At 38.5% G+C, this 12540-nt stretch overlaps 1 protein-coding gene across 2 annotated transcripts in view; it reads left to right on the top strand.

Annotated features, from left to right (window-relative positions):
• The first annotated feature begins 765 nt into the window (after positions 1-765).
• Positions 766-12540, top strand: part of LOC127933373 (alpha-(1,6)-fucosyltransferase) — an 83343-nt gene continuing 71568 nt past the window's right edge. Inside the window, exon 1 of one of the 2 annotated variants that reach the window (XM_052530342.1) lies at positions 766-924. The gene's annotated coding sequence lies outside the window, so the exon portion shown is untranslated. The remainder of the gene's footprint in view (positions 925-12540) is intronic. The other variant, XM_052530341.1, reaches the window with a different exon arrangement.

Raw genomic sequence — 12540 nt, 5'->3', positions numbered from 1 at the left:
TAAACACAGCAAAATTATAGTCTTCTACACATTTATTAATTTATTTATGAAATTATGAAATAATTGTGACAGAAATTAAAACTTATAATTATATTTTTCGTCTCATACCTTGACCTTAATCTCATAATTTCTACTTTTTATCTCATAATTATGACATTGTATTACATAATTTAGACTTTTTATGTTATAACTAAGACTTTCATGTCATAAAGCAATGATGGTTTTCGAAGCATGCATGTTTTATTTTTATTTATTTATTTGGTAGAAATGGGCTTCTTCCATAGACCGAAAGAGGTCTAGAACACATTGTTTCCTTTCATATGTTAAAATAATAGTAAAAAAAAAAAAAAAAAAAAAAAAAAAAAAAAGCTATATAAGCAGTAAAAAATACTGCAAACAGGAATTCCTTGTCCAGTATAATATAATATGTTCAGAACGGAAACATTGAACAAGAGATTTTCCGAACCTATGTTGGACTGGACGTTTATTAGAAATGTAATCTGTACTATCCCGAGAGTGTCTCACATTTGAATAATAGTGGGCTTTTTTATTATTCTAATAAAATCCCACACGATCGGTCGCTTTAAATTGCTTTATCTGCGGTCTCATTAGTGAAATGACTGTTTGTCACATTTGCACGGAGAAAATCAGTCGCACTACGCTGGCAAAACCATGAATAATGATATCGAAGAAATTGCATTCAGTGCCGAGGAGCGCTTGTATCGTGTTGATCTGACACACGCATGCGCAGTGCAGCCCAGCGACAGCCGAGCAGAGCAGCCTCCTCAAGAGCCCAGCAGCGACACTTCAGACAGCAGCAGTCAGTCAGTCTCCCAGTTCCTGTTTCCGCCACGACTCACGAAGCATCTCTTTCGTTAAAACATACGCGCTGTGGAGATACTAAAACGCCAGTGTCATATCAAGGTAAGTGTGTCGCCGTTACTCACGACCGCAATATTTAAAAGAAAACGTCGTTTTTCTCGCCGGAGAGTTCGCTCCATCCCGGCCTGTTGCTAGCTGCATCGACTGCTGAACGGCAAAAATAACGGTCATGTTTGCAGCTTGAGCTCATTGTGTTTTGGCGCCGTGATCTCTGCTCAGACAGTCATTCTGTGGACATCACGATCACGGCACGCTGTATAATGTGCTTATGTACTAGAAAGAGATTGCGAATGAGAATAGCAGTGCCAAATATAGGAAGCCTAACGTACTTTAAGCGAATCCACAACATATAACGTTATCGCGAACGAATCTGTTAACAAATACGCCAGACGACATTATTAATAAATGGTTTATATCAGGACTGTGGTGCAGTGTAAATGCCCGGGATGTTAGTCAGACGTCGAGCAGGAATCGCAGCAGCAGTAGCGTGTCCATGTTTTTGTGTAGAGAAAAAGGCAAGTTAACGTGAAACCGCTGCAGAAATCAACTAGAGTGTTACTTTTAGACCCTTGTGGGAAAAGGCAGTGTTACTGAACACTACGAAGTGTGATTTAAAGAAATAGTTCACCCAAAATAAAATACAGAAATTTCGAAGAGTGTGGTTTCCATCAAATGATAGCGAATGGGGATTGAAAATGTCAAGCATGTGAACTGTAATAAATGTGTCATAAAAGTAGTCCGCACATCTCGTACACTATTCTCAAAGTGTTTTGGAGCCAGAACATGGTAATTTTGTGTGGAACAAAATATAGTTTTTGTTTTAAAAGCCTGACATCAGACTTCACTCTCCATGGGAGGGTGTTCACGTGAGAAGAAAAGAAAATAAAAAAGTTAAAGGTGTATCTTCAATGAATCGGTTGATCCAAAAATAACCAACCCGTTTCTCTTCAAAAAGCACTTGTATGACTTGAGAATACTTGGAAATTAGGTTTAAGATCATTTTATGGTGCTTTTTCATGCTTTGGTAGTCATTGTAATTACATGCAAATAAGCATCTGGCAGATTACTCAAAATATCTTTTTCTGGTTTGGAACAATGTGAAGGTGGGTAAATAATAACAGCATTTTAATTTTAGGGTGAACTGTCCCTTTAAGAATGACGTAAGCAATAAAGCCTGTTATTGTAGCAATACAAGCTGTTATTATGATGACAGTTGCTACAAGTATTTTCGCTATTCTTCTATATGTCAAAGGATATGAAACAGGGAGCTGTCTACCTAGAAGCCATAGATATGAAATCAAAGGCACAGGAATATTTGTCTCTGCCAGTGCTTTTCTTTATTTAATCCACTCCTATCACACCCATTAGACACACTTCAGGATGGGCACTTTTAATTATCATCGAATAACAATTTGGCGTCACACCTTCAAGGCTACTTTGTGGTTTTATCTCCCGTCATGTTGTCAGCTATTTTAATTAATGTACTGAAAACATTTGCCTCACTTAAGAGCCTTGTAAAATCAATGTCTTCTACAGATGTTCGGTCATAATGCCCAGTCCCTGCTCTTCCAAGCATGCACCGATAACAAGCTTTCATAGTCAAGTGTGTTATTAAATCTACTTGGACTAGCGTGCATTCTCTCAACATTCATACATCTTTAATAGTGCTTTTTTAATTGAATCAGCTTATCTCACTTGACTTGGAATTAATGATATAATTAAATCTGCCATGATAATTGATACCTCCACAAGCTTAGGTTTCTGGAAAGAGATGTTGTTCCTTGAAAGTCAGATAGTCATCATCAAAAAAGTAAACTGTTTTCTGAATCTGTCCTGTATCACTTGATTTGCGCCGCATTTGACCATTTGCAAAGCATACAACAATATGAACATTTTATTTCATACACCTATGTAGATACTGTATATTAGCATACTATAAATGCCAGGTTTTGGACTAGCTCTTTTCCATTGTACACTGGAAAATATATTTGTCAGGTAACTGTAAAAGTGGTTAACAAATATTGCCTGAATCCGCCTGACTATATTAGATTAGGCAAACAAGATTCATTTTCATGGGTCAGGTAGAAGTCACTCCTACACATTTCACTTTTTACAGTGTAGTCAGGCGAACTGAGAGAATGAATTCTACACTCCTCTGCTATGTTTACTTGCCAGTGTCTTTAGATCTGTCTTAGCCAATGGCAGTATCTGTAACTTCCCTAAGGGGCGGTTCATTTTGCTAGAGGCCTTTTTCCGGGAATTACTCTAAAACAAATCCACAAAGAGAGTTTTAAACATGTTTTGTCAGGCAATCGAAATGTGCTTCATGTGGTACATGTGAATTAAGTTAATACAACAGAATCAACGGAATTATGTAACCTTATATAAAGGTCTACACTAAGTAACACCAGCTTAAGTCATTTTTAAGGGTTAGATCAGGTGCAAACAGCTAAGGTAGCAATTATATTCATCCTTTTTCAGTGCAGTATCAAATTCCATGTGGATCTCTGAATAAAGACCAGTTTTAAAGAGAGCTGTGAATACAACTGTTCACATATTCATATTTAGACAAAGGAAATTAGCTATTATAAAGTTCATATGTAAGGGTGTGATGTGACTTTTTTCTTACTCAAGTTAACTAAGTGAAGTTTATCTTTATCAGCATTTGCATCGATATATGTTATTTTCTCAGTTCTGTTCGGTCAATCACACAAATAAATATGCATTAATTTGTCAAATGCTCCTGGAGTCTCATGTAGTTTCTGCTCCACATTTGCACTGATTGACTCTGCTCATACAATTACAGTTGTGAAAACAGTGCTTCATGTGCCGACGTGATCCAATGCTACCTTTGCAGGTTTTGTTTTATGTTATTTCTATTAATGACACTGATGTGGTTACTACACATGTTGCCATTGTCACATGATCATGTAACAGCACACTTTGCCTAGCGGAAATCCATTGCATGTATGCCTTTCTTGTCACATATGTCATATTTGAGTAATGAACTGAGAAATCTAATAATGCCCTTGATAGATAATTATCTCCTGGGGAGAATTATGAAGAAGAATTATAAACCAAAAAAAGACGTTCTGGTTTATGATTACGTTTATGATTACGTTTTATTGAGATTGAATGGAGGAGGAATGCAGTGCAGGGCTTTGCTATACTTTCTAGACAGGGGCTGTAATAAAGCTAAAAATATATATATATATAAATAAAATAAAAAATCTAATTCCCCTATCCCACTTTATTTGCTCATCTCTTCTATTCTGCCAATATCAGGTGACTACTCTTGAGTTTCCATAGCAATGTGGGCAATGGGTGGGGATAAAGAGGTTCTGATCAGTTTTAATGATAGTGTAGTTTGCCTCTCTGAACAGGAAATGGAAAGACTCTCCCAATAGGTTTTGATTGGAACGGCTGAGAGGTGTGGGACTGGGCGGCAGGGACTGGTGTGCACAAGTGCAGGTGTGTGTGTTTGCATGAGATGCATGATGAAGTGAGTAGCTGCAGTGGGGTGGGATAATCACATGGATGAAATCTCTGGCAGGGATCCTAATGGCAATCAATGTAACTTTCCACATGATGAACATTTGCACTCACTCTTTCCCTATTCTAGTTCTGCAGCAGTGGGCAGCAAGAAAGAATGACCCAGCCATTGACTTTACTTAATCTCTCTTTCCCAGGACAAGGAAGACCATGAGTCATTCTTCAGAGCCCTTTGGAGATTGTAAAGTCTGTTTGTGTGTGTACATGCATGTGTGTTGGTGTGCTTTGCTGGTAGTTTCTTGTCTGACTGCTTTTGGACCCATCAGACTTGACAGTGGGCAACGTCAGGGAGCTGTTTCATTGGCTATAAATACCACACTGCAATGTGGAGCATCACTCTGGCAGCTGCAGGGGAACTGCTCCGCAATCACCCACACACAAGGGGAGGCAGGGTCAGGATTACACCAAACACAGACCTTGTGTGACCCCTGCCGAAAAAAATTACATTTTTTTGCACAGACATATGGTATGAATGATTAAATGGGAATATTTGCCCTGGAAGCTGTTTATTTGCAGCCATCATAGTCAATGATTACCTACCGCGGGGCTTCATTTGAACCAGTGGAAATTTGTTGAACATGACAATGTTTTTCTCCCAGAGTTCCCCATGCACTTGCCATAGCAGACAGATAAACCTGAGCTATTATGCCAAATGTGCAAAGGCAGTTGGTAGGCTCTCTCAGAACGAAGGGTGAATAGTGCTCAACAAACAGATCTGAGACCCTTATTTAGAATTGAGAACCCAGGGGCATGGAATTTGCACAATAACTGTGTCCTATGTTTGAGCTACTTGCAGACAATGAGGCCAAGGTTACTTTAATTCAGAAAGAGGGGTAAAAGTAGCAGCAAAAATAAACCATATCCATCTTGAATAAGTAGCCAGGTACTTTTGCAACAGGTCCTCGCTCTGAATTACAAGATAATATAATGTATTTAGTTCTTTCTACATGCCATCATTCATCCTTGCTTCGTCATCTGTAGGAGGAAACACACCTTGCCCCATCAGAGTTGACTTCGACACACCCTCTTGGATACACAACTGCTCAAGGGAAATAGAGGCAAGGTGTGAAAAACAGAGGTATAGTAAATAGCCTAACTATTTTTGATGGGATTCAATTTCCAAATGATGCTTGAGTTACAGTAAGTAGCAGAGTACTGATTTAAATGGGATTGACATCTCTGCTCAAATGGGAATGTCTGTTTTCTGGATGTGGGTGTTAGAGAAGGTGCATTCATCATGAAACCCATTGATATAACCAGGATTTAATTTTCTTTTTACAGCTATATATAAATACTTGAACCAACAGTTTTTTCGTTACTCAGAAAGCTGGTAAAAAAATAAATAAAAAAATAAACATTCCATAATGAAGCCGCAATAGATAGATGGGTGAGAAATGTAGCTTTACAATTACAGACATTCCTTGTCTGGGTGGGATAAGATTTCTTAGAAGCCTAAAAGGTTAAAAGTAAAGCATCAGGTAATTTGCAACACAAGTGAAAAACAAAACCTTCTGCTTTGGATGAGATTAAAGAGAGAAAATCTGCGAAACACAAATTAACCTGACCTTCTCAAGGAAAACTAGTCCCGTTCAAATAAGCTTCAGGCTGAATACCCAGGGGACTCATGTCTGAGGTAAAGATGATGGAAGCATTTTTGAGACATCTAGTCCTGTAGTCTGCATTGCTCAGCACTGACCCGAGTGAGACTGCTGTCTCAGCTCAACTGGAGCACGCTCAATAGCATCCCTAATTCATTGCTAACGGCATCTCTGGGAAAATTAAGCATCTCTGCGGTGCTCACAACGATGGATAGAGATCGGCATAAAAACAACAGAGGTAGGATCAGAGGGCAGACAAGATGTTGGAGTGTTATTAAACAAACCTGATTTGCATGGTTGGGGCATCTCATCTACTAAATTCCAGCCCTCAGAAGTCATTAAGTTGAGATGAGTCAAGTTCAAAAACCACTATGATGGATGATTGTCCAAGCCGGACTGTATGTCAGCATGTTGTTATCCCCTTTATGCATGAAGTAGAAGTGGGGGTTTGTCATACTAAGAGGATTAAGGGGGTTGGCATGATTGGATTTCACTGTGTGCTGATTGATATCTTTAACCGTTCCAAGTATACAGACTCTCAGAGAGTATGATACAGCCTATTCGTTTCAAGAGACATGATGGATAACACAGAGTCTTCACTTAACTTATAGTAGCATCTACTTCCATTCCATCAATTGGTTTTTATGCCATCCCGACTCAGTCACTTGTCCTTTCTGTCTCCTGCTCTTCGGGTTTGAAGCAAAAGGAGTTGGTCAAAATGTCACAGGACACAGACATATTGAGTGTGCTTTTTTAAGTCCCAGTCTCCCCCCTCTCTTAGGGTGACCATATGAGCCATTTTCCCAGGACGCGTTCTTGCCAGGATTTCTGTATTGCCTAAAACATCCAAAGTACCTTGACCAGTAACATGCAGGTATGGTACATAATCAACCAATCGTGGCACGTGAGAAAGTGAGATCTACAGAGAACGATCAAAGCAATGCAAATAGACGTACATGTTAGGTGTTTGTTTATTCATACAACTTGAAGTGATTTTAATGCATAAGGAGCCGTCTGCCCTTCTCTCTACGTATAGCTCCTATGGATGTCATACAATGATCGATCTGCACAGCACAAACAGCCAGAAATCTGGAAATCTGCAATATAAAAATCCTGGCAAGGACGCGTCCTGGGAAAATGGCTCATATGGTCACCCTACCCTCTCTTGCTGTCTGTTCTCTCTTCTTCGTTCTGTCATTTCTTCCCCGCTTAAAATTGCTTTCCCACTCCTGTGTTGTGAAACCAAAGTGTTCTATGCAATATTATTGGCCGTTTACACAACAACGTTTTCAGCCAAATATGGGAAACTATTTATGTGTTTTGCCTGTTCATTTACATGACAATGCTGTTTTGGGGACTGAAAACTCATATTTTTGAAAACGGGTTTCAAAGTGCAAGTTATTGAAAACGCCACCATTATCGATTCAGTGTAAACACCTAATATGGGAATCTTCGAAAACGGTGATGTCATGCGTGTGCATAGCACATCTTAGGTATGTAGACGTGCAGTACGTGTCGAACAAACAAACACAACAATGGCACAGTACATGGTACTGTTGTTGCTGCTCAAGAGTTTGCTAACGCTTCTTCAGCAAAATGTGGATTTACTTCACCAATATTACAAACAATTGCAGAGACGCATCATATACAACATATAATCATCACTTCCCCACAGGTACTGTGTACTAAAAAGGTAACATTACCAACTACTGGCCTGCCATACATGATACAGCATTTTTGTAAATGCAAATCATTTTGAAAATGTCATGTATACGTGAAACTTTTGAAAAATGCAAGGGAAAAACTTTTCAGTTTTTGACTGCATCATTGTACTGTAAACATAGCCTTAGAGGGGATCCTTGATGAGACCCTGCCAGATCTTCCTGTTTGAACCTTAGCACTCTGAGCACTAGTAAATTATTTTCGTCTCTCCATTGCTGTGTGCATAAGCTGAATTGAACACTTAAGTGGTTGCTCGTTGTTGGTATTGTGCGAGAATCTCAGCTATACCTTTTGGCTAGAATCCCAGCTGCCCCTCACCCACTGAGTAGAGTTGTTAGCCCGAGGGTTCGGCTCAGGTGGGCTACAGAACAAAAACTGCAGCAAACCACAAGTGAGTTTAAGCCAGGAAACTAAACCAGGTTGTCTTCGAAAACATAAGATTGAACGTTTCATACTGCTATACTTCACATGCATTTGATTGCATGTCAGCATGCTACTTGCAGTTTTGTCTCCATGACTTAGTTATTTCTAAAAAACTATTCCAAGGCAAGGCCAAGTAACCGCTGGTCATTTGAAGTTTAAATCTGTACACTCAGAAGTGCTATGATCAAAGTGTTTTTTATCTGCTGCCGGTGTTTTTCAGTAGTGCTACACAGGGCAGAGAATGAGTTGAATGCTAATTTGGTTCAGAGCCAGAGGAGCAAACCTCATGTGACACTGATGATAGAGAGGCAGGGTGCTGAGTGGAGATATGTAATATTTTGGGTTCTGTCCCTTTCTTCACTTTATTCTTTTTGAGCAGTACAGAAAAAGTGCAGCCTAGCAAACGTTAAAAGGGTTGAGTGAGCAGCCTTTCCATTTTGCCTTACCATGCAGGGGACGAATTGTTTGACGAACAGTGCCCTTTCTTTAACCTCCCTTGCATTCTTTTCATTTCTCTGTTGCAATGTCTATTTACTTCTTCTTACATTCACTTTAAAATCGACTGCTTGCTGAGCAGTATCTTTGAGCCAGGCTATCGACTAACGTTTAGATGCCATGGAGTAGCATTAGCCTGTGCCAGCGAGAGGCGTGTAAGGCAGAGAAGATCCTGTTCGGAGAGATAATCTGATCAGTGGATTTATCGACTTAATTTTGCTTTTATCCTCATAGAGTTTTGGCGAGCCCTTTTGTGTTGAAAAGGCACATGTTCTCTTAATTGGGATCAAGAGTTGGATTGGTACTCATGCCAACTAGAGGTGTGAACATACACTGGTCTCAAGGTTCGGTTTGGCTATGACTATCATGTCATCAATTCAGTTCAATTCGATATCACGATGCATCACAATGCAATGACGATGCACTGCATTCTCAATTTTCAGTTTACTTCATATTTATACAATTTAATATAATTACAAATATTGACAAATACAAACAAAATAAATACAAGCAGTCAGATAAATGAAGAATAAAAAAAATTATGCAATTCATATGTTTAAAATATTCTTATATTACATCATATTGATATTCACACTGGTATTAAATTGCACCAATGCGTAAATTAATTTATAATTTGTGAGTGTATGACATAAACCGCTAGAGCAGGATCTGTCTGCTCTCTGTCTTATCGCTCTAGCGGTACTTGATGTCATACACTGATCATTCAGTGCAGTAGCACTTCAAGCAAAATGCACCTTATGTATTCTACCCCGGCAAATGAGGTATGCAACAAATGACATCAGAAAAGTGTCAGTGGGTTAAAATCGTTTATGGTCTATTACTGAACCAATACCAAATCGTCCCTCGATCGCGATGCATCGAAGAAATTATTAATTTCCACACGCCTAATGCCAGCTACAACATACTGTTGTTTCACAAGCAGAATGTGTTATAAGATTTAGTGGACATTGATTGTACTCTATTACTCAGCAATATTTTTTATTTCATTAAAGTGTACACTGATAAATGATGATGTGAAATTGTATAGCTGGTTATATGCTCTTAATGCATTTGCTGAACATTAATTTTCCTGGCTATTCAAGAGATTTTCATAACTGGCCAGAGGAGTACTGACAACAAAATGGAAAAGAAGCTTAATCCGTTTAGATTACAAACACATTAACTACCCAGGCATGGTCACCATGCTCAGTAGTGCCAGTAGTTCAGCTTTGTACTTGTCCTTTTGAAAAATGTTTCACTCTTCACTACAAAAGAAAAATATTTGAAAAACCCCATTACTGACTTTGATTTGCACCCAGTGTGGTGACCCCACACCGACTTTGATTAGGGAGACAGTATTGCCAATAATATATATATATAAAAAATTAGTACTTTGAATAAATAAATACACTTTTTTAAGAATTAAAAAAATGGCAAACTATATCTGACAACATTTCACCTTTTTTCCCAAGAATTTTAGATTTTTAGACTGTTACACCAGACTGTTACACCATCTGGTCATTTATTTATTTATTATTATAATTATAATTATTATTATTTTTCCATTTAAAAGGAAGTCAATGCTGTTCCGTCAACTACCCCAATGTATATTTAATAATTTCCATTCAATATTAACATTATTAAGTTTTTAATTCGCAAAAGTAGAGTCAAATTATTCAGCGTGTTATAATTTTTACTCAATGACAGCTATAATTTCATAAAAACATTTGCTAGAAAACATTGACATAATGTAATGGGGTGAAAATGTATTTGTTATCAGTAGGGCTGCAACTAACGATTATTTTGATAATCGATTAATCTGTCGATTATTTTTACGATTAATCGATTAATCGGTTTATGTACTTATATTTTAGTTTTTTCCATTTTTTCCCCAAGTAAATTATTAATAAAGGGTCTTTATCATTCAGCATAGATTTTTAAGAGATTTTAACCATTTTGCATTGTCATATCCTCATCAAAAATATACCTGGAGTTGTTTTATGTTAGTAATCCTTTGTCCAACTCTTCTGCAATCAAAACATTGACCCATACTCTAGCAAAATTCACAAGGAGATTTCAAATATTGTTTTCACCATGGCAGTCCTTAGAGCTCCTAAAGTAGTTTAACATCCCAAACAAAGCTTAAGGAATCTTTGAGAACATATGTTCACGAAGTATAAGGATAAAACAGAATAAAATTGCAGTGCATTGTATTTTATTATTTACTGGGAAAAAGCTTTATAGCTTATGCTGTGAAATTGTAAACAATCCTTCGAAAAAAAGTGCCAATGGCATGAAACCTGAATGGAACTCACAATTTAAAGTAAAATCCATCAGAAGGTTGTCCAGAAAAAAAAAAGGGACACACACAAAAAACCTGCTGTGTGAAAAAGAGCAGTGAAAAGAAGTGCATTTTACCTCTCTCATTCAGTCATAATTAGGCTGCAAGTCTGAATTATGAACTGGTAAACGACAAACTGATCACATAACATTTTGTAAAGCTTTAAATGTTAACTGTTAAAAAGCAATGTTATCAGCTTTTACGACTAAACATTTGCAAACAACCTTGTACTGGAGAATCTGCACAAATAAAATTCTTATGGGCCGTTCACATATCGCACCTAAAAACGCGTGGAAAACGCTAGTCGCGCCGCTTTCTCCTTCTTTCCAAAGCGCTCGGGCAGAAGCGCCCCTGAGGCGTCTGCCTTTACTAAGCAACCATGACGTGCTCTCTCCATGACGTGCCCTCTCCATGAAGACCCGGAAATTTCAGCAAAGGATAAATGGATGCGGTGTGGACGCGCCTGGAAAAACGGGCGCATCGCACCGCATGCGTGTCGCGACCGCGTCGCTTCCATTATGAGAGTGCATACTGCGCGCCTACATAGGAAATAACGAACTTGAGCACGCAAAAGACACGATATGTGAACGGCCCCTTAAACAGTTCAGTAGTGCAGAGTTTACAGGTTACTCTTCATTTTAAAGGCTTAAAGTAAAGTACTCCCACTTCCCGCTGAATGCTGCAGAGACGCTGTTCGGGAAGCACGTGACATAAAACGAGGCCAGCTATTGGCTATTCGCTACTTCACCTGCTGTACTGGCTGAGTAAAACCTCCGGTGGCTCATTACTGCCACACTTTGGTCACCGCAGATTTGAAATATGCACGAAATGAGCCGCTTATGGCAAATAAAATTTATTTAGCGACGAATCGATTACTAAATTAGTTGACAACTATTTTAATAATCGATTTTAATCGATTAAATCGATTCGTTGTTTCAGCTCTAGTTATCAGCCAATTCCAACTGATTCTTACAAGATTCATGGAAATAATAGAAACCAAACATTTACATTTGCTAGGCATGAAAACACATTTACATCATCAGTGGCACCTGCCAGATGCCAGGCCATTGGTTCAACCTTATCTCTCAACTTTGAGCACAATTTCTGAGACTGTGTAGATATGTTGTAAAGAGGTGCAAGAGGACTTTGGTCACTGTTTAGTTGAGATCATAATAAAGGAGTGAAGAGAACAGAAGAAGGAAGTATTTGGGCAAGCATAATAATTTTTCAAACTTTTGTTCATATGTGAGTAAGAACGACTGACCATAAATGATGCAGACGGCAGTACTGTATGTGGTCTGTTTTGCTAAGGACCTAGCACTGGATGAGCTGCCCTCTTTAGTGCTCCACTGACATCCATGCTAATCAGCATGCCTAGTGACAAACTCTTTGTTGCTGCATGCTTGAGTTTGGTGCGAATGGATGTTGCAGTGCTTCAGTGATTTGCACGGTTTATTGGTGTGTTCAGAGCATCTTTTGTGAGCATTAACAGCTGCGCATAAACAGGCTTTTCAGCATTGGAAAATA

Source organism: Carassius gibelio, chromosome A17 (assembly GCF_023724105.1).
Source record: "Carassius gibelio isolate Cgi1373 ecotype wild population from Czech Republic chromosome A17, carGib1.2-hapl.c, whole genome shotgun sequence".
Taxonomy (NCBI): Eukaryota; Metazoa; Chordata; class Actinopteri; order Cypriniformes; family Cyprinidae; genus Carassius; species Carassius gibelio.
The sequence above is the reverse complement of the archived record's forward strand: the minus strand, read 5'-3'. Positions and strand labels throughout refer to the sequence as shown.